The sequence below is a fragment of the Dryobates pubescens genome, chromosome 22 (genome assembly GCF_014839835.1).
Source record: "Dryobates pubescens isolate bDryPub1 chromosome 22, bDryPub1.pri, whole genome shotgun sequence".
NCBI lineage: Eukaryota > Metazoa > Chordata > Aves > Piciformes > Picidae > Dryobates > Dryobates pubescens.
The window spans coordinates 17,665,768-17,686,880 of record NC_071633.1 but is presented as its reverse complement, the minus strand read 5'-3'; the positions used below and the strand labels follow the sequence as shown (position 1 = coordinate 17,686,880).

At 47.7% G+C, this 21,113-nt stretch overlaps 1 protein-coding gene across 7 annotated transcripts in view; it reads left to right on the top strand.

The window, feature by feature from the left end:
• The window catches only part of NAV2 (neuron navigator 2), a 338,929-nt gene that overhangs the window by 179,927 nt on the left and 137,889 nt on the right, over positions 1 to 21,113 (top strand). The gene's annotated exons all lie outside the window — the stretch shown is intronic.

The window sequence follows — 21,113 nt, the reverse complement described above, 5'->3', positions numbered from 1 at the left end:
ATAGTTGGGCATTGTAAAGCAAGTTGATTTTCCTTTGTCATTTGTATTCAGCGATTTGCCATACTGACTGTTGGCTATTTCCTTTTTGCCCCTTCCCTTCCCTTTTTTTTTTCCTTTCCCCTTCCCTTTTTTTTTTCCTTTCCCCCTTCCCTGTTTTTTTCCTTTCCCCCTTCCCTTTTTTTTTCCTTTCCCCCTTCCCTTTTTTTTCCTTTCCCCCTTCCCTTTTTTTTTCCTTTCCCCCTTCCCTGTTTTTTTCCTTTCCCCCTTCCCTGTTTTTTTCCTTTCCCCCTTCCCTGTTTTTTTCCTTTCCCCCTTCCCTGTTTTTTTCCTTTCCCCCTTCCCTGTTTTTTTCCCTTTCCCCCTTCCCTGTTTTTTTTCCCTTTCCCCCTTCCCTGTTTTTTTTCCCTTTCCCCCTTCCCTGTTTTTTTTCCCTTTCCCCCTTCCCTGTTTTTTTTCCCTTTCCCCCTTCCCTGTTTTTTTTTCCCTTTCCCCCTTCCCTGTTTTTTTTTCCCTTTCCCCCTTCCCTGTTTTTTTTTCCCTTTCCCCCTTCCCTGTTTTTTTTCCCTTTCCCCCTTCCCTGTTTTTTTTCCCTTTCCCCCTTCCCTGTTTTTTTTCCCTTTTCCCCTTCCCTGTTTTTTTTTCCCTTTTCCCCTTCCCTGTTTTTTTTCCCTTTTCCCCTTCCCTGTTTTTTTTTTCCTTTCCCCCTTCCCATTTCACTCTCACGAGCAAGTGTGGATTTAGGAGGCAAATTTTTGGCCTTTGAAAAACATTTAAATGTTGAGATTGGCCAGAATCATTCCTGAGACCACAGCCACGACGTACAGGGTGCTACTGAAACACAAAGTGGCAGCCCTGGTCCTGAAGGCATCTGGTATAAATGTGTCTGAGAAGTCTTACCTGAATAAGACAGACAAGGACTGGGAAGGGTGAGAGGCATATAGGGAAACAGAGAGATTTACTCAGGGCTGAAAACTTCATCAAGTAGTAAGAAGGCGAGCTCCACCTGCATTCAGGGCACCTTAAGCTCATGCAGCTGTGGTTCTTTTCCTGTCACTCCAACGACCTGTGTTTAAAATACTGTAAATATTGCCTGGTTGGCTTTCTGCTTCGTTGAGAGAGAATGAGTGCATGTACTGAGGTACCCTGCCCCCACCCCACCGTGCAGCTTTATCTTTCTGTCCCCAGATAACCTGGCCTTAACTGACTGGCCTTTGCTGCCAGGAGAGAAAGCCACCAGGCTGCTCACTTTCTTTGTACAGTTCTAGTGCATGGAACTCGAGCTTTCTGCTCTGGAGTCATCAGCTGCCGGGCCCAGTCCCCTTTCTGCTGAGGTCCACAGAAAGGCTGAAGAATGCACGTGCTCTTTCGGTAGGCATGTGTTGCCACGGGTCTCGCTGGGACAGGCTGAACTAATTGTTTTGGGAGGAAGGAGCTTAAAGATGCTGCCATTCATTGAGTCGTTTTTGGACCTACCTGCACTGCTAAGCCCAGCTCATTTTCACATGAGGGTGGTGGGGCCTGAGGAGGGGGGTCGTTGTCTTGCCCCTGAGATCACATCCTCCCTTGTGCTCTCCAAGGTGTATGATGTGTATGGTTGCTCTCAGCCCTTTGTTGATTTTGAGCTGTGGCTCTTCAGGAGAGGAGCAATGGCCACTTCAACATGAGATGGTACCCTCAGCTGTTGCTTTACCTGTGTTTATCATCACGTGAAGACTGGAATTAATCAGGGGCTAACTCTCTACTGCTGTAAACCTGTTTCTTCATTGAGGGAACTAACCAAACTCCCCGAAGCAGGCAGGAAATTTACAGACTTGAATGGGTGCTTGAGAGACCTTCCTGTAGGATTAAACCTTTTCTGTGCAAGCAGAAGTACCCAGAAATATCCAGAGGGTCACTCTGAGCTGAAGAGAGCCTGCTAAATAAGTTTAGCTCATACTCAGAGGTCACACAGTGCCTTGAATCCAAATGGCATGAAGGCAATAGCTGACTTTTTTTTATGGTGGTACTTAATGTTAGGCTTCCTATCTGTCCTCAAGCGATTTATTTGGGTTTGGTTCATAAAATAAAGATCCTTTAATGACATTTTGAAGGTAGAAAGATTGGAGGATTGACTGTGTGTGTTTAGCACAATGTGGAGGGGGCCATGTGTTGGGTTCAGTTTGGTGTCAGCTGTTCATTGCTGGTTAATGTAATGTTCTCTGACATTTGCTCACAAGCTTTTTTGTTGTGGGGGTTTTTGGGTTTGGGGTTGGGTGTTTTTTTTGCTGACAAGTGATTGCTGATGAATTGACTGATTAGAGATTAAAGAAGCCTCAGGATAGCATAAAGCAGGATGCAGTACGTTTGGGGGCCCATGATCATGTGCTAAATATTGGGAAGGAGAGGGAAGTGTTTAACCCCATGTACAAGTTATAGCTTTATTACTTTGTTAGACATCTGCTTTACTGGCTAAACACAACTGATGCTAATTGTGTTTAATCCTTCTGTGGGGGTGGAGGCTGGGGTACTTTTATGAGGTCTGCCAGTCTCAGCAGTGCCCATGGAAATATCAGTCTGCTAATCTGATCTTCGGGTTATTTGCTCTTTGAGACGAGCATCTGCAGAGAGTTGGGAGAATAAAATGTCAGCAGCATGAGGCAGGTGTCCCTGAAGCGTTTGGAAAGCCTTCCCTCACCCTGCTCCCTTACCCAAGTGCTGCCACGTTGTAGTTTATAAGGAGAAAATGTAAAGGATCCTACTAAACAGGCATGAGTGTTACAAAGCCTGCAAGGACTTAGCAGACAATCATTCTGACAATCTATTTACTGCTTGTTAGGCTAAAAACAGGGAAGACTTGGTAACGTAGAAGTACCCAAAGAGATGTGCTGCATGCAGTTACCCAGCAGTGCTTCGCTCAGAGTGGGATTGCTGAGAGTTTGTTTGCTGCATTGTTGCTTTGCAAAACACTGGGCAAATGTCAGCACATGAACTGCACAGACCTTGCCCCTTACACGACAGGCAGGTGCTAACAGCTCCTTCAGGCTGTGGCTTGGCCACGGTACCAGAGGGGTTGGTGGAGATGGGTCAAGTCTGGTTTAGGGCACCAAGTCAGCGTTACTAATCTTTGTCTCACAATCACTCTGATAGGGGCAAGCATGGCCTCCTTTAATGCATGCCTATAAGTGTCACTCACCTCAGTGAGCTCCTTAAAACGATGTCCATGCCTGAGCTGCAATGGAACTGGCCCAGAACCACTCACTAATTGTCAGTTGCCTGACTCTAGCCTTCCAATTCTCACAGCATGTCACCAGTTTATTCTTTTGGAAACCAATGGCCTGGAACCTGAAATCTCAACCTTGTGCTCCCACAGCTTTTGCCACTCTTCCTTTCTTGTTCTCTCACCTGCTTCTAAAGCTTTAAGATTATTCAGGTGCCAAAGAACTGGACAAAGCAATACTGTAAGTATTAGTTGCATTTGAGCAGGAAGCTAGAGAACTAGTCCTGACAGTGCTGCTTTTTTCTTTCCTTCCTCTTAGCATAGGTATTTGTCTGGTTAATTTCTGATTCAGGGCTTAGGATTTATCTGTGCAGCTGCCCTTCATTTTTGCTCTCTTTCTTCTTCTTCATTTATTTTTTTTCCCCAAGCTAGCAGCATGCTCTTTGTTCTACACTCTTCCAACCCTTGCTCCAGGCAAAAAAGAATAACTGATGTAGCTGATGTCCATAAGCCTGGTTTCTATGCCGGTAGGCTCTGTCCTCTCCAATGATTACCAGTAAATTGCTCTGATTTTATCTGCAGCTAAGCCACTGTTCTTATCTGATCTTACTTTAAAGCATGCTCAGTTCATACAGAGATGTGCTTTCACCTACCTCCTGTGTGAAGGTTTGAATGAGTGCTCTTGTCTGAGGGCAGACTGAAGTTTGAGTTTAAAACCAAACCAAACAAAGCAAGCTTAATGTTTAATATCTGTGGGCTCCATTAAAATGCCCACAACAGATCAGCTGCAGGGGTTTGTTCCTTGTAAATTTAATCTCATTTTTCTTCTCATTAAACTTGTTACTTGGCTGTAATTTTAAGAACATAAGTACTGGAGTAATGCTTCAGTAGGTGTTCAGGTAGGAGCAGGACTTAACATGGGAAACTAAATGCAGGATCTCCAAGTGAGAAGGGGATTACGTAGGTGTGCAGCAAATCATACTGAGTGATGGAGGCTCCTGTGAGGATGGTGCTGTCACTGCCTTGGGCTTCCTGGATTTTCCAGAGCTTGCAGGTCTTTTGATCAACCTCCTTGCTGCCATGTGATATTGAAAAGAGTATTAGTACTAATGGGAATCCTTCAACCATCCACATCTGAAAACAGATATGTATCAAAAGCCATCCTAAGGAAGTGCAATAATGAAGTCTTAGCTCGGTGGGGTCAGGCTGCTCAAGAATTAGCAATTCCCATTAAATATCTGTGTCAAAAGCCTTTGTGCCCAGAATAGATGAAATCTGCTGCATGACAGTGCTATGAAAGACTGTGCTATATATATTTCTGAATAAAGCATCAGAAGCAGCACAAAAATTCTTGCCTTTGCTGGAAGATGCAGAAGGCCTTTATGTGGCCTCTAGCTGTGCAAGGAGGCTCTCAGGAGGAGATGCCTGCACCTCCTACACTTGTGGGAATTGTGCCTCTACTTTCAGTTCTTGATCAGCCATAAAATTCTGCTTTAAATTATTCATCTGTAGCCTGCTGTAAATTTCACTTTCCTGCATTCTTATTATTTTCCCTTTTGTAGAAGGCTATTTTAGAGGTTCAGTATCAGGAATTTCAGTAAAATCCTACAACATTGATTTTAATCACCAGATCAATGACAGCATAGGCTGCTGTCACTTCAGTGAACCTCTCTAATTAGTGGCATAGGATTGGCCATCATGGATCAGGCCAAGGGGCTCCTGAGTCTGTGAGTCCAGCATCCTGCCTCCAGCAGCACCCGCCCTGGCTGGCTGTGCTGGGAGTCAGCCTCCCCCTCCCCTTCTTCCTCAGGAATACATAAGGTCAGCAGGGAATGAGGGAGCAGCATTTTCCTTTTGGATTGTGCAGAGGATCATTCTTCACCCCAAAGACAGGGCACTGGTACCTGGGGTCTTGGCCAGCATGGCTGTAAATGGCCTTTAGGGATATAAACGCTCCTCCTTTTGTGTAGCCACAAGCTCTATTTCCTTGCAGAGGCTGGGTCCTGTCAGGAGGAGCAGTTCCTACATTCTTCACAAGTATGCAAGTGCATTTTACTGGAAAGCTCTCTGCTTTGGTGACAGCCTGTAGTGGGGAAAGGGGAACTAAGGATTTTCCAATACAACCTCTGTAGTCCAGATATTCCCTTAGTCCATATTATAGACAAGGACACTGCCCTCCTCTGCACATTTGAGTTTGATCTGGTGCCAAATGTGCAGCTTTAACCCTTAGCAATTGTCTTCTAACTCTGTAATTGACATATAGATCATTATATAGAAAGCCCTGCAAACACTTTAAATGGGGGCTGGAGGAACTGAGCTGAAAGCAGGGTCAGCACAGACAATTTAATTTAGGAAGTTAGCAGTCAGTAGGGAAGATTCAGTTAGATTCCTATCTGTGAAACAGATGGCCAACTGCAAGATGATGAGATTAGGTTTGTTATGCTTGTGGAAATTAATTCAGCACTTTATCTTTTTTGTTGGCTTTTTGTTGTTGTTTGGGAGGGGAAAAACACCACCACGACTTGTATGACTTGGTAGCTGCTTAGCAGGAGCAATTTATGAGGCACATCTCTTTGTCTGCTATGGGGACAGGCTGGGAGAGTTGGGGCAGTTCAGCCTGGAGAAGAGAAGGCTCCAGGGAGACCTTAGAGCAGCCTTCCAGTACCTGAAGGGGCTACAGAAGAGCTGGGGAGGGACTCTTAACAAGGGCTGGGAGTGACAGGATGAGAGGGAATGGATTGAAGCTTGAGGAGGGCAAATTTAGACTGGAGATTAGGAAAAAACTCTTTTCAGTGAGGGTGGTGAGACACTGGAACAGATTGCCCAAGGAGACTGGTTGCTTTCTTCTTAGAGGTTTTGAAGGCCAGGTTGGATGAGGCTTTGAGCAACCTGGTCCAGTGGGAAGTGTCCCTGCCCATGGCACAGTGGGTTGGAACTGGATGATCTTTAAGGTCCCCTGCAAGCTAAACCATTCTAGGAAGCTATATGCAGGAATTTTGTCTCAAGATCTCACTATTAAAACATTTAGGGACTGATACCTGCATGTGCTCTGTTCCCCCACCTACACACAAGTGCAGATCTCTATATTGCCCTGTTGAGATCTGAAAAATGCTGCAAACCTTGCACTCAGTTAGGTTGCCTGAAAATGTGGCTGGTGGTTGTGGTGGAAGTTGAGCTCTTGTGACAATCTGGCCCTAGCTGGTGAACCCTTCTGAGACTCTCAGTCTTTTTGTGTGTCCTTGGGATTGAGTCTTTGCCACACAAATTAATGCTCAGCTGTCACAGAGTATTTTTCACTATCCTAAAAATGCAGCTTAAAATAAAAATAGGTCCTTCAAAAGTAGGTCACACCTAAGATTTGTCTGGCCAACTGGCCCACTTCTGACAGTGCCCAGGAGCAGCAGGAGCATTAGAAATAGCAGCATGGGTAGAATACACAGAAACCTTTTAGAAAGATAACTGAGCCCTGCTCACTCTTGCCATCAATAATCTTGAGAAATCATGGCGTTCATATGCAGTTCTCCAACAGCTGCCTTCAGTACAGTCCTCCTGCTCAGAAGAGCTACCTGTGTGCTAGGTAATTAAGACTTCAGTAGGTGCTTGAAGCAAGTGTGTGCTGAAGTGATTCACAGAATCACCAAGGTTGGAAGAGACCTCAAAGATCATCAAATCCAACCTGTCACCACAGACCTCATGACTAAACCATGGCACCAAGTGCCACATCCAATCTCCTCTTGAACGCCTCCAGGGATGGTGACTCCACCACCTGCCTGGGCAGCACATTCCAATGGCTAACAACTCTCTCAGTGAAGAACTTTCTTCTCACCTCCAGCCTAAACTTCCCCTGGCACAGCTGGAGACTGTGTCTTCTTGTTCTGGTGCTTGTTGCCCGGGAGAAGAGACCAACCCCCTCCTGGCTACAACCTCCCTTCAGGGAGTTGTAGAGAGCAAGGTGGTCTCTCCTGAGCCTCCTCTTCTCCAGGCTAAGCAACCCCAGCTCCCTCAGCCTCTTCTCGTAGGGCTTGTGCTTGAGGCCTCTCCCCAGCCTTGTTGCCCTTCTCTGGACATGTTCAAGAGTCTCAATGTCCTTCTTAAACTGAGGGACCCAGAACTGGACACAGTACTCAAGGCGTGGCCTAACCAGAGCTGAGTACACAATGACTTCCCTGCTCCTGCTGGCCACACTATTCCTGATGCAGGCCAGGATGCCATTGGCCTTCTTGGCCACCTGGGCACACTGCTGGCTCATGTTCAGCCAGCTGTCAGTCAGTACCCCCAGGTCCCTTTCTGTTTGGCAGCTCTCCAGCCACTCTGACCCCAGCCTGTAGCTCTGCCTGGGGTTATGCAGCACCCAGCACTTGGATTTGTTGAATGCCATCATGTTGGACTCTGCCCATCTGTCCAGTTTGAGTTTTGTTTCCTCCTCCTTTTGCTCCTTCCATCTCCAAGTGCTGCATTCCTCATGGTTGGCAGAGGCAGCAGTGAATTGGTTCTTGGCTTTCCTCACTCCGTTGCACTGACTTTTTTAGTTATTTTTTCCCCCATCCATGCCTTGGTTGCATCTTGCTTTATGTCATTCCAAGTGCTGAAGAGCATTACCTCTTGCCAGCCTCTGGCAGCTTCAGAAGCATTGCCTCTCGTGAAAAATCTTGGCCACTGAACCAAGTTCCATTTGACAGGGTGAGAAGGGCAGTGCAGATGACTCATTGTGTTTTGAGTGGCATTGGAGATCCTGTTGGTGGGAGCAGAGGATACTTTGCTGGTGACTTCAGGCTGCTGGTATGGACTGAGCCTACGCAGCCTCTGGTTGTGAAGACTCATTCTTTTTTTCCAATCAAGCACTGAGCCAAAAGGGAATGCTGTCTTGTCCTTCTTGGCCAAAAGAAGGCTAGGATTTGGACTCTCAGGCAAGATAAAGGCCAATTCCTGCAATACCTTAATCCCCACAACAAATTGCTTTTGTTAAGCATTAAAAAACAAAAGAGGGGAAAAGCCTTTGTAATGTTTCTGGGCTCACCACTTGGCTCTCATTGCTTTCATCTTCACACATTGCTGGGAGCTGACATGTGCCTTCAAGAGTAATTTCCCTTCCCTTTGGAGCTGTGTGTTGCTTTGGTGAATTCATCTTCCAAGCAATCAAGAGGAAAGGGATCAGGGAATTGAGTCTGTGCTTAAGATGCTACGTGGCGAGCTAGGTTTCTTTTCCACCCCTTCTCAGATTGTTACTATCTCTTGGAGTCTTTTCCTTCCTCTTTCTTTCTCAGGGTCCAACACAAGCAGTGACAGTTTGTCTGTTTTGATCCAGCCTGTGGCTGTGGCTCTCTGCCCAGAGGAGATGATACTGAAGCCATACAGATTTGTGACCCCCAGGTGAAAAATACCAATGAAATTACAGCAGCTGTTGGGCCACCTTTTCCAAACAGAGAAAATGAGTCAGTCTTCATTAGCAAAGTTCAGGAGGCTTATCTGCTGTCAGGCACCCAGAGTGACTCTGAGTTTTGGGAAGTGGCCACATTGAATGTTGTACTAATGGATGCTTTAAGGCCCCATCCCTGGAGACATTCAAGATCAGACTCGATGTGGCCCTGGCTGGCCTGGTCCCTGCTGCCTGCAGGGGGTTTGGACGAGATGACTTTGGGGAGGATCCCTTCCAACCCAGTGCAATTTGTGAAAGCTATCCTTCAGGCTGTGGCTGCCTGAAGTTAGATCTTTTTCCCTTCTTCAGTGGCCCATGTGCAAACCTCACGGTCAGTCCTGCCACTGCTTTAGCAGAGTTGCTGCCTGTATCCTGGACACAGCAGCACCACACTTGGGGCTGCCTAGGGAGGGCAGCTGCTTGCTGTCCAGCATAGCACTGTGTGCTCTGCAAGCTCCATCAAAGGCCTGTTCATCCCCCACCTCCCCAAAACAAACACACACCTCAGCTGGCACTGAGTGGGCTCTGCTGGAGGGGAGAGCTGATGTGGAGACACCGTGGCTACCAAGCTATTTACTTTCCGTGGAGCAGTTAAAAGACTCCTATAGATTTGACTCTGGCAGGAGTGTGCCTCCTGAAAAGCAAGCAGTTAAAATGTCAGACATCTGTCCTTCAGCTTGGCAAGAGGAGAGGTGAAGCAGCCATTGCCTCTCACCTTGTCATCACTGGCAACCTTATTTATTTACTTTTTAGTAGTTAAAGATCCAAGCAAAGCAGCTCCCAGGGGCCAGTTCTCTGTGGTTTCAAGGAATGCCAGCAGTGGGGCTTGGGGTGACTCTGGCTCTTGCTGGCTGTACCAGGCTTTGCTCAGGGCAGGCTGTGATGACAGTGTCCACTTGAGCTCTAATTCACCTCTTTAGCTTGCAGTTGTGATAGATAAAACCTTCTAACGTTTGATGGGTACTGGGAATGCTCCAAATTCAAACCAAAAAGGCACACCTGGATTTCTGTGGCATGCAAAATGTTGCCTTTCCCATTCAGGGCACAAATCTCCGCGTCCAGGGACAGCATTTAAATGAAGGGGAGCTGTCTGTAGCGGGTAGAAAATCTTCTGGTTGTGTGAAAAAAACCCAAACCAGTAACAAGACCCCAAACACACCCAATGTGTAGTAATTGTCCTTGAACATCCACAGTGTCTGACACAAGAGCCCTGCCAGAATCTACTCTTGCTGCAAACAGCTTCATTCTTTGGTGTGTGTGTAAAGTGAAACACGTTGATCCTGCTCGGTGTCAAGCACTGAAGCTCCCACGCTGCAGACCAGAGTAAGGGCAGGGAGCAGCCAGAGGGGCAGAGAGGAGCTGCAGGAGGGGAGGGAGTTGTCCAATGTGAGGCTGTTAGAAATCTGAGCACGGTGCATGCGTGACTTCAGCTAAAATTAACCAGCCCAGCCTCACATGCCAGTGTATATATCCTCACTGAACTGTAGACCCCTGGAGAAGGAAGGGCAGGCTGGGCTCGGGCAGTACATGCTCACGTGAAGTATGCCAATAAGTAGTATGAACTTTCGGGTCCCTGCTCGTGGCAGAAGTAAATTTTCCTGTGACCATTACAAAAGAGTAAGCAGCTCTTGGCTCCTTGCTAATGGCAGCAGTGCTGCTGAACACTGACTTCAGCCTCAGAAGTGATTTTTCTTCTTCTTCTCCTTTTTTTCCCCTCCCCTTTCTTCTGTGACTTGCAGCTTCTTAAGATTGTTGCTTTCTCCTCGGAGTAGAAATGTCTCACCTCTCCAGATAAGCCCTTTTCTGTTGCTCTTTGTGTGTGGTGGTAGATGTAAATGGGTTGAGTTCATGTATGGCAGCTGTGATATTTACAAATGATCTGGTGTGTGCTTCAGGTGACTCTTTGGAACCTGCTGAAAAAAGTCCCAGGGCATTTTGCTTGCTCTCTGAGGTCAGCTGTATTCTGTTGGCATGAGATCAGCTCAAGTCGATTCACCCTGGCCAAATATGACTGGGAATGGGTTTTGCTCATCAGCTCAGCAAACTAAACTCAATGTCAGTGTTGGATGTGCAGAGGAGTCGGTGCAGGTGTGAATGTAGTCTCATTTCTATTCAGGACTTTACATGTTTTGCAAGAGGGGATAAGAGAGGGGCCACCTGCTTGGCTTAGTGTGTGGTTGCAGCCAGGATGGGGTTTGGCTGTGGCAAATGTGTATAATGGGAGCATTGAGAGCAGAGCTTGCTGGATACCAGCACAATTGCTGGCCTTGCTTTGCCTTCTAGCTGGAGTGTAGGGAAGTGTTGCTCTGGGGTGAAGTATTTACCCCTCTGTGCAGGCAGCACCAGTCAGTGATGGGGCTCAGGAACTGTACAATGGGGAGGGGAAAGAAAATACACCTTTTGTTTCCTCTTTTGTATTCAATGTAATAGAATATGCAGTAGGGTAAAAGAGTGAAAGGTGCCAACTAGCCAATATAAAGTGTATGACTTGTTTAGCGTCCACCAAAGGCTTGCTTTACACAAACTCGGAGGCAGCAGTGCCAGCCCTGAAGTGTGGCCAGTCTAAGGCTCTGTTACTGGAAGGGCTTGCAGGCTGCTGGCATTCACACGTGTGCTTGGCTCTGCGTGCTGTGAGTCAGCCCCTTGCTTTTGAGCAGCAGGTCATATGCATGAGAATAGCTCTCCCCAGTCGGGAATGAGCCTTTAAAGAGAGAGAAATAAATGGGCCCCGTGGTGTTTGTTTAAATTACCCATTTCTCTCTTTAACTCCCAAAGGGTGGCTAAGTGTCCAGTAAAATGTAATATTCAGTGGAATACCTCCCACCAACTGAATAATGATGTAAAGCTGTTCCAACAACCACTTGCACATGTGAGTAGAATCAATAATTTGGTTTGGTTCCACTTCATAAAAAAAAAGCAGAGTTCTCTCTGTCACCCTGGAGAAGTGGAAATCAAGACCTCAGCTCGGAACAGCCACACTCCCAGCGTTCGAGGGTGCTTGAGGAGTTCCAGCACTTCAAATAATTGATGGTATTTTACTGGTGTCATATTTGATATTAATCAGTAGCTCATTATTGTGACAGCTATTTCTAGGGGTTGGCAAATGTATGGATTCCTTTCAGGAAAGTCGTTTAACCATCTCACCTGCTTATCAGAAGGGCTCTCCCAGCAATCCAACCCATTGCCACTTCAGACTTGGACTTTCTGGTGGTTTCCACCCTTGTTGTTCCTACTGGTGCTAAGGTGCTGCTAGGATGGAGTACTCGAGTCTCCAGCCTCCCATCCTGACTTTCAGAGGGCTGCCAGAGTCTCTGGGCAGAGAGGAGAGACATGCAGCCCAGGGCTGGGCTGACTTAACCATTCACTGCCCACCACTTCCATCCACCTCTCCCTCTGAGCTGGGCATCGCTCGTGGCCTTACTCCATATCTTTATTTTTGCTTCATGTTCCACTCTCTCCTTGCTTTGAGCAATATTCCTACAGAGCACACAGAGCTCTTTGCCTGAAGCTCACTAATACCTTTTAAGTAGTCCAGACAAATGTGGGCACACATGGTATTTTGTGTCCTGCTTTTTCAGCATCTTGCCTTGCTTTGTTTCTCCTGCGAGAGCTTGCACTGGGGAAACCCCACAGATAGCCTATTAGATACTTGTAGAAGAGCCACTGCTGTGCTTTCAGAGGGTTTTGTGTCGTGGTGCAGATGTACAGGTACAGATTGCTGCAGGACTTAGGGAATGAGTGAGGGCAAGTGAGGCTACAAGTGACAGGAAGTCTCTGCTGAAAGGTCTGTGACAAATGCTGTTAGTCAGAGAATCACAGAATTGTTAGGGTTGGAAGGGACCTCGAGGATCAGCCAGTTCCAAACCCCCTGCCACGGGCAGGGACCCCTCACACTAGATCAGGTTGCTCAGAGCCACATCCAGCCTGGCCTTAAAAACCTCCAGGGGTGAGGCTTCCACCACCTCCCTGAGCACCCTGTGCCAGTGTCTCACCACCCTCCTGGGGAAGAACTTCTTCCTGACATCCAATCTGAATCTACACATTTCTAGTTTTCCCCATTAATCATGTTGGCTTTTGCTTTTCTGTCTGTTATTGTCAGGGCCATCATCTCTATTTACCCTCAGGGTGCTCCTTGGAGCCAGGAGTGCTTCCAAGGGATGAATTTTTCATCTCAGCCTTTACCTTTGGCTCTTTGCCTCTGGGCTTTGCAGTGTGGTATCTCTGAGGGAGGTGGTTGTACTGCAGCGTGGCATGGAGCAGCATGAAACTGCAATTGATGTTGCCAGTCAAAAATGGTGGGTTTGTGACTCTGCATGTGCAAACCCCATTCCACTGGGCAGCAATGAGTTGTCTGATGGGCTTTCCTTGCCCTGTAGCTGTGCAACTGCAGATATTCCCTCTAGGATCATCTCAGTGTGGTGTGTCTAGTTTTAGGATTTGGGTTCATAGAATCAGTCAGGTTGGAAAAGTCCTCAGAGATCATCAAGTCCAGCCTCTCACCCAACACCTCATGACAACTAAACCATGGCTTCATGCCACATCCAATCCCTTTTTGAACACCTCCAGGGATGGTGACTCCACCACCTCCCTGGGCAGCACATCCCAATATCCAATTACTCTTTCTGGGAAGAACTTTCTTCTCACCTCCAGCCTAAACTTCCCCTGGCACAGCTTGAGATTGTGTCTTCTTGTTCTGGTACTGGTTGCCTGGGAGCAACCCCCACCTGTTGACAACCTCCTTCCAGGTAGTTGTAGACAGCAATAAGGTCTCCCCTGAGCCTCCTCTTCTCCAGGCTAAACACCCCCAGCTCCCTCAGCCTCTCCTCACAGGGCTGTGCTCCAGACCTCTCCCCAGTCTCATTGCCCTTCTCTGGACACCTTCAAGTGTCTCAATGTCCTTCTTAAACTGAGGAGCCCAGAACTGGACACAGGACTCAAGGTGTGGCCTAACCAGTGCTGATTGTTTGGTTTTCCCCCCTGTGAGCTTCAGCAGGAGTGTGGTTTGGTTAGCAGCAGCACAGACATTGCATTGTGGTGGGTGCTCTGATGGAGGTCATTGATGTGACTAGCCCCCCTCCCCCCTATTCAATCGTGGAAAGAAAGCCCTTGCTCTGCTCTAATTATGCTGCATGATGTCAAAAAGATACTCTTCAGCTGTTACCAACTCAGCAGAGCCTGAATCGGGATAATTATTGGAAGAAAACAATCAGGGTTTGATTAGTCACAAAGTGACATGGTGAGGGAGGGAAGGCAAGGCTTGAAAATGCACTTTGGGCATTTATTGTAATGAGACTTTGTGGGTGTGTGGAAATGAGTAAGAAGGAAGAGGCTGAGGCATATTTTCTATTGGCTTGCACAGAAGAGGGAAATTCTTTTCAGGTGCTTTTGTGTGAACCCTTTTCACCATGAGCTTACCAGTGGGGAGGCAAAAACCACAGTGGAGCTCTTGCCCTCCTATTTGGGATTGAATTCCATTTACCCTGGAGTACATGGGGACACCTGGCACCTTCAGCTCATGGCAGCTCCATGGATGTCCTGGGGCTCCTTCGTGATCTGTAAAGGCTCTCCCTGGATTCCTCACCCTCTGTTTCCTGGGTTTGGCTGACAATGGTAGCAGAGGAATAAAGCCCTACAGGTGCTGTGTTTGGCCCTGCCTGCCAGCAGATCAAGAAGAACCTGCCCATCAGATGTCTGAACAACCAGGTGTCAGCCTAACGCTTCCAACATGGTACCTGCAGACTGGAACACTGCAGCTTTAGGTGCCAACTTCAGACTTGCAGCCAGCTGGGCAAGCTCTGGTTTGTTTGGCTTTGGGACTGGTTTTTCTGAGGTGAAGAAGACTCTATGAATTGCTTTTAAGTGAGGAGAAGCTTCAGGGCTTTTGTTTTTTTCCCTGGTCAGTGTGCTCCCCAGCCCTCCCCAGGGGCTGAGTGGTAGCTGTGTGGTCTCCAAGGAACCTGTTCTATAAAAGGCAACTCTTCCTGCTGATTCAGTATTCAGTCTGAGGTGCTCTGGTGTGATAGATGTGGTCTCAGGATGGTCAGAAATGTTACCTGAGACTCCAAGTGGCAAGGAAGTGCAGAGGTCTCCTAGTTGAGAAGCTTTAAACCAGCAAGTTTAAGGCTAAGGAAAGGGAAGAGGGATAAACTTCCCTGAGTTTCCAGATGCAGTGCTCTTGCAGAGCTCTTCAGGCCTTTTCCTCTGCAGACAACACTGAGAACATTTTGAATTTCTCTCTTTCTTTCTTGTGTCAAAACCTTGCTACTTTGTGCTTCAGTGGTGCTTTAGCTGTGACTCATAATGCACTGGATACTTCCAGAATCAATATTTACCTGTACCACTCTTAATTCAAACCTGATGGATTGCAGGAGAGGGGAGAAAAGAGAGAAGGAGGGGGGAAAAAACCCTAATCCAACAGAACCCTTCACATTTGTTTTTAATTTGTTCTCAGATAATTGGATTCCTAAGATCAGAGACTATGGAGAAAAATAGCTACCAAACAGCTGAGTCCACCTCTTACAAAAGCCAGAACTTAGACCCAAGTTAAACACTGAGCTGAGTGGTCACACACACAAAGACCTCATTATGTTGATAATGCCCAAAGCATGTTCATAGAATGGTTTAGCTTGGAAGGGACCTTAAAGATCATCCAGTTCCAGCCCCCCTGCCATGGGGAGGGACACTTCTCACTAGATCAGGTTGCTCATCCAACCTGGCCTTGAACACCTCCAGGGAGGGGGCATCCACAGCCTCCCTGGGCAGCCTGTTCCACTGTCTCCCCACCCTCACTTGAAATAATTTCTTCCAAATCTCCAGTCTAAATCTGCCCTCCTCAAGCTTCAATCCATTCCCTCTCATCCTGTCACTCCCAGCCCTTGTCACAAGTCCCTTCCTGGCTTTCTTGTAGCCTCCTGCAGGTACTGAAAGGCTGCTCTAAGGTTTCCCTGGAGCCTTCTCTTCTCCAGGCTGAACTGCCCCAACTCTCCCAGCCTGTCCCCATAGCAGAGGCTCTGCAGCCATCTGATCATCTTCATGGCCTCCTCTGGGCCTGTTCCTATAGCTCCAGGTCCTTCTTGTGCTGGGGGCCCCAGAACTGGAGGCAGTGCTGCAGGTGGGCTCTGAGCAGAGCAGAGGGGCAGAATCCCCTCCCTGTGCTGCTGCTCTCCCTGCTCTGGATGCAGCTCAACACACAGCAGGCTCTGGTCTGCCAGCAACCATTGTTGGGTCCTGGGGAGTTTGCCACCAGCTGACATCCCCAAGTCCTTCTCCTCCCAGGCTGCTCTCAAGCCACTCCTCATCCAGCCTGGACCCATGCTTGGGATTGCCTGACCCAGGTGCAGGACCCTGGGCTTGCTGAACTTCATGAGGGTGGCTCGAGAGCACCTCTCCAGCCTGTCCAAGTCCCTCTGGATGGATCCCTTCCCTCCAGCATGTGAACTGGACCACACAGCTTAGTGTCACCTGCAGACCTGCTGAGGGTGTCTCAGTCCCACTGTCCATGTCACTGGCAGAGATGTTAAACAGCACTGGTCCTAGCAGCCACCCCTGAGGGACTCCACGTGTCAGTGGTCTGCACAGGAGTGTAAGAATGGAAAGTTTCTCAGCAGTGTTTCCCCAGTGGTTTCCTAGTGGCTTTTTTTGGTCATTGTTTTCCCAATTATTTACCTGAACACTGGAAAACAGTGTGTGCTTTGAAACACTTGTCATGCATCTAGAAATAGCAACCATTGTACACCTATGGCTTTTTTTTCTTTTCACTTGTTTGTGTGGAAAAGGAAAAGAAACATCAGGAATCCTATTTGTGTAGAGCAGCACAAAGACTTGCAACAAACAGGTTTTGAAAACATCCTGGAACCTTTCCATAATTAACTTAATATGTGCCATAAAAATGAGCAGTGACCATGAAGAGCTCCTACAATAAGCTTGGAGAAGACTGTATGCAGAAGGGTGCTTCAGAGCTTGTGAATCTGTAGCCCAGCTGGGTTAAAAAGTAAATAAGAATGCCTGTTGTGTGTTGCAAACTGCTGTGCAATGCTGCAGCTTGTAAGAGAGAAGCAGAGGTTTGAGGTGTCTGTAATTTCCTGCAAAAGGCTTTCCTAAGCAGCTACTGCAGTGGGAGAGTATTCCACACACTTCAGTATCTGCATCCAGCTCTGGAGCCCTCAGCACAGGCAAGATAGGGGCCTGATGGAGGGGGTCCAGAGGAGGGTCGCACAGATGATCAGGGGCTTGAGCAGCTCTGCTATGAGGACAGGCTGAGGGAGCTGGGGTTGCTCAGCTTGCAGAAGAGAAGGCTCCAGGCAGACCTAACAGCAGCCTTCCAGTACCTGAAGGTACAAGAAGTACAAGAAGGCTGCAGAGGGACTGTTTGCAAAGGCCTGCAGTGACAGGACAAGCAGCAATGGCTTGAAATCGGAGAAGAGCAGATTTAGATTGGATGTTAGGAACAAGTTCTGCACCATGAGGATCCAGGAACACTGCAACAGGTTGCCCAGGGAAGTAACTGAGGCTCCATCCCTGGAGATCTTCAAGGTGAGGCTGGACAAGGCTCTGAGCAAGCTGCTGTAGTGGAGGATGTCCCTGCTGACTGCACGGGGTTTGGACCAGATGAGCTTTGGAGGTCCCTTCCAACCCAAACCATTCTGAGAGGGTAATTTTCTCCCTAGTGGTGTGCATTAGTGATGCATAAAAGCTCTGCTTGCAATTCAGATAGCAAACACAACATTCAGCACACAAAAGAGGGCTTACAAGGGGCTGCTTTGTGTGCTGTTGGAGGCAGCCAATCAAGCAGGCAGGTATTTGGGAGTGGGCCAAGTTGTCTCCTTCACCAGGAGGATTTGTTAAGGGAGTTTGGGATTTGCTTGATGCAGTTCTGTTTATTTGCAGGGTAGGAATAGGAGGTCGAGTGCTCCTGGATGGAGCAAGGATTAGTGGGGTTGGAAAGAGCTCTGAAGCAGCAGTTTTGCCATGCCCGGCCGTGCATTCTCACCCTCCTGTTTGTGTTAAGTCCTGAGGAGCTCTCAGGCTCTCGCTGATGCTGTAGTTTCAGGCTCTGCCAGGAGGGGTCTGCCCTGCTTGTCCTCTCTTCTGTGTTGTCTTAACTCGAGGGTTGATCCAAGATTTATTTGATTGCCTGATGATCTGCATCATGGAAATGAGCCAGGCTGGAACTGATTTCATCTGAAAAACACGAGGCTGAGGGAAGACCTTCTGGCTCTCTGCAGCTCCCTGCGAGGAGAATGGAGCCAAGGGGTGGGGGTTGGTCTCTCCCAAAGAAGTAGTGATAGGACAGGAGAAAATGCCCTCAAACTGTGCCAGGAAAGCTTTAGATTGGACATGAGGAACAGTTCCTTCCCCAGTTCCTTCCAGGGTTGTCAAGCCCTGGAACAGGCTGCAGGGTAGTGGTGGAGTCATTATCCCCGAAGGGATTTACAAGCTGTGTAGATGAGGAGCTGAGGGAAGTGTTTTAGTGGTGACCTGGCAGTGTGGGTGGATGGTTGGACCTGATGATCTTAATTGCTTGGGTGGGAACAGACTTTAAACTTCTGTTCTGTGATGCATCAGATTGTAGTCTTACATTTGCTGGAAGTCCTTCTGTGATGAAGTAGGAATTCATCACAGCCCTCCTGTTAAAAGCAGCTTGGTGGTTGTGTTTGGTAGGCTGCTGCTCCTCTGAATGATAGTGATGGAGCAGGGGCACCCTTGTGCTTGGGGAGAAGTTTCAACCTGTTTCCTGATAGGTCTTTGTGTGTAGATAAGCAAGCCAGAGCCCTGTGGCAGAAAACCAGGTGAGGGCAATCCTAGTCCCTTGAAGTCATTTGAACTCTAAAAATAGCTTCCCCTGATGGAAAGGCTTTGGGGTTCTTTTTTCTTGTAAAAGTTGTTAAGGAGCACACAGTGCCTGGGTTGTGCAGAGTGCTGAGGGTTTCTTTCCCCTTCCCTTTTTTTGGTCACCTAGGGAAATCACTTGGTGTACACATCTTGGCCACACCTTGAGTACTGTGTCCAGTTCTGGGCTCCTCAGTTTAAGAAGGACATTGAGACTCTTGAATGTGTCCAGAGAGGCTGGGGAAGGGTTTGGAGCACAGCCCTGTGAGGAGAGGCTGAGGGAGCTGGGGTTGCTTAGCCTGGGGAAGAGGAGGCTCAGGGGAGACCTCCTTGCTCTCTGCAACTACCTGAAGGGAGGTGGTAGCCAGGAGGGGGTTGGTCTCTTCTCCCAGGCAACCTGTGGCAGAACAAGAAGACACAGTCTTAAGCTGTGCCAGGGGAAGTTTAGGCTGGAGGTGAGGAAGAAATTCTTCCCAGCAAGAGAGATTGGCCATTGGGATGTGCTGCCCAGGGAGGTGGTGGAGTCACCATCCCTGGAGGTGTTTAGGAAGAGCCTGGATGAGGCACTCGGTGCCATGGTTTAGATGATTAAATGGTGCTGGGTGAGAGGCTGGACTCGATGATCTCTGAGGTCTTTTCCAGCCTGGTTAATTCTGTATTCTGTACTCAGTGTTGATTTCATTGAGCTGTTTTTCACTGAGATGTTTTGCAGCTCTGTTTTCATTCACAGAGGTGTTCCAGTGGTTTGTTTGGTTTTGTTGTTTCTGTTCAAGCCCCTGACGCTGTTGGCACAGGAAATGCACATCCTGCTGCTCTGAAGATAAAAGCAGAGGATAAGTGATGGAAACCAGTGGCATATGTTTCAGATTTGAGTGATTTCTTCATTGCTGCTACATTGTGTTTTATAAATGAAAAAAAAAAAATCCCAAATGAAGACTTCATGCACAGAATAACTCCAGTCTAAAGATCTGGTCTTCATTTGGTTCTAGTGATGTGGAGTCAGCGAGTGCAAGAGCAGCATGAAATTGCAATCCTTGTATCATTTCCAGCTTCTTCTGTCCCATGTGGCAAATCCTTGGCTCTTGGCAGGTGGCTTCTGACTCCAGTGAAGGAGGTGGACACAAGCTTTGCATTTGCAAAGTGATGCTGAAGATGCTTCTGAGATTAGTAGCCACAGATATACTTGGTGGCATGAGTCAGTGAGTAAAGGAGCTGCCTTGATATGCAGAGGCTTACAAAAGGGAGCACAAGCCCTGTAAGGAGAGGCTGAGGGAGCTGGGGTTGCTTAGCCTGGAGAAGAGGAGGCTCAGGGGAGACCTTCTTGCTCTCTACAACTACCTGAAGGGAGGCTGTAGCCAGGAGGGGGTTGGTCTCTTCTCCCAGGCAACCAGCACCAGAACAAGAGGACACAGTCTCAAGCTGCACCAAGGGAGGTTTAGGCTGGAAGTTAGAAAGAAATTCTTCATAGAGAGAGTGCCCATTGGAATGGGCTGCCTGGGGAGGTGGTGGAGTTGCCATCCCTGGAGGTGTTTAGGAGGAGACTTGATGAGGTGCTTGGTGCCATGGTTTAGTTGATTAGATGGTGCTGGATGATGGCTTGGATATGATGATCTCGAAGGTCTCTTCCAACCTGGTTTATTCTCTTCTATTCTATTCTAAAAGGGGGTTGCCTAGCTCAGGTGTGGGATGGTTGAGGGGGAATGACTCTAAACCCATGCCTTTTTCCCATGACAGTTTGCTGCCAGACAGAATCAAGTTTTAGTGCCCCATCATTTCTTTAAGGCTGGGGGTAGGAATCTCCATAGCCCAGTGATCATAACCCTGAGGGCCTGGAACCCTCTCCTTGTCCTCTTTGCTCCCCATCTTCAGAAGCACTGTAGGAAAACAGTAGTTCCTGGGCAGTGCTCAGGGAGAGCTGGCCCTGGGCTCCTGGGGACCGAATCCTGCTGTGCAGACATTTCTCTCCAGGTCAGTGATTCACCCAGTTGTGTGAGGCATTTGTCACCAGCATGGAGCCAACCCCCCAAAAAATCCCACCCTAGTACATGGTGGTTTGTAGGGGACTGTGGAGGCCTGGCATGGGTCATGCTCTAGAGAGCACACTGAATCTGCTCCTGCCTGCTGACAGACTGAGCTGGGATGAGTGTGTATTCCAGATGCCCCTTAGAACAGAGCTGAACCTTAATATTTGGGTATTTCAAAGGTCAAATCCTGATATTCACTTCCTTTTACTTTAGTTTCTTTGAAACATAAACTGATTTTATATATATATATATGTGTGTATGTATATACACAGAGAGAGAGAGAGTCTTCTTTTAAGCTTAGTCCTATACAAAGAACAAGCAATGTCATTGAATTCAGAAGCAGAAATTATAAATCAAGGATTTTTTTCCCCCTTCTTTTTGATATCCTGGCATGAGAAGATTTTATAACTTCCTGGTGGTGCTGGGTAAAATTGTGCTGGCATGCTGTGAGCTGTACTCCATGCAAATTAACGAGGGCTTTGGACTGCTGTGTTTGCTTAGTTTTCAGGTAACACACTTTGAAATAAATCCCAACAGCCAGAGGTTTGCTTGGGAGAGGAAAATCAGTTTCAGAACCTGCAAGATGGAATTTGTTAGAACTGGTGGATTTTGTTTGTTTGTTTGTTTTATGACCTGTTAAGGCTCCTTG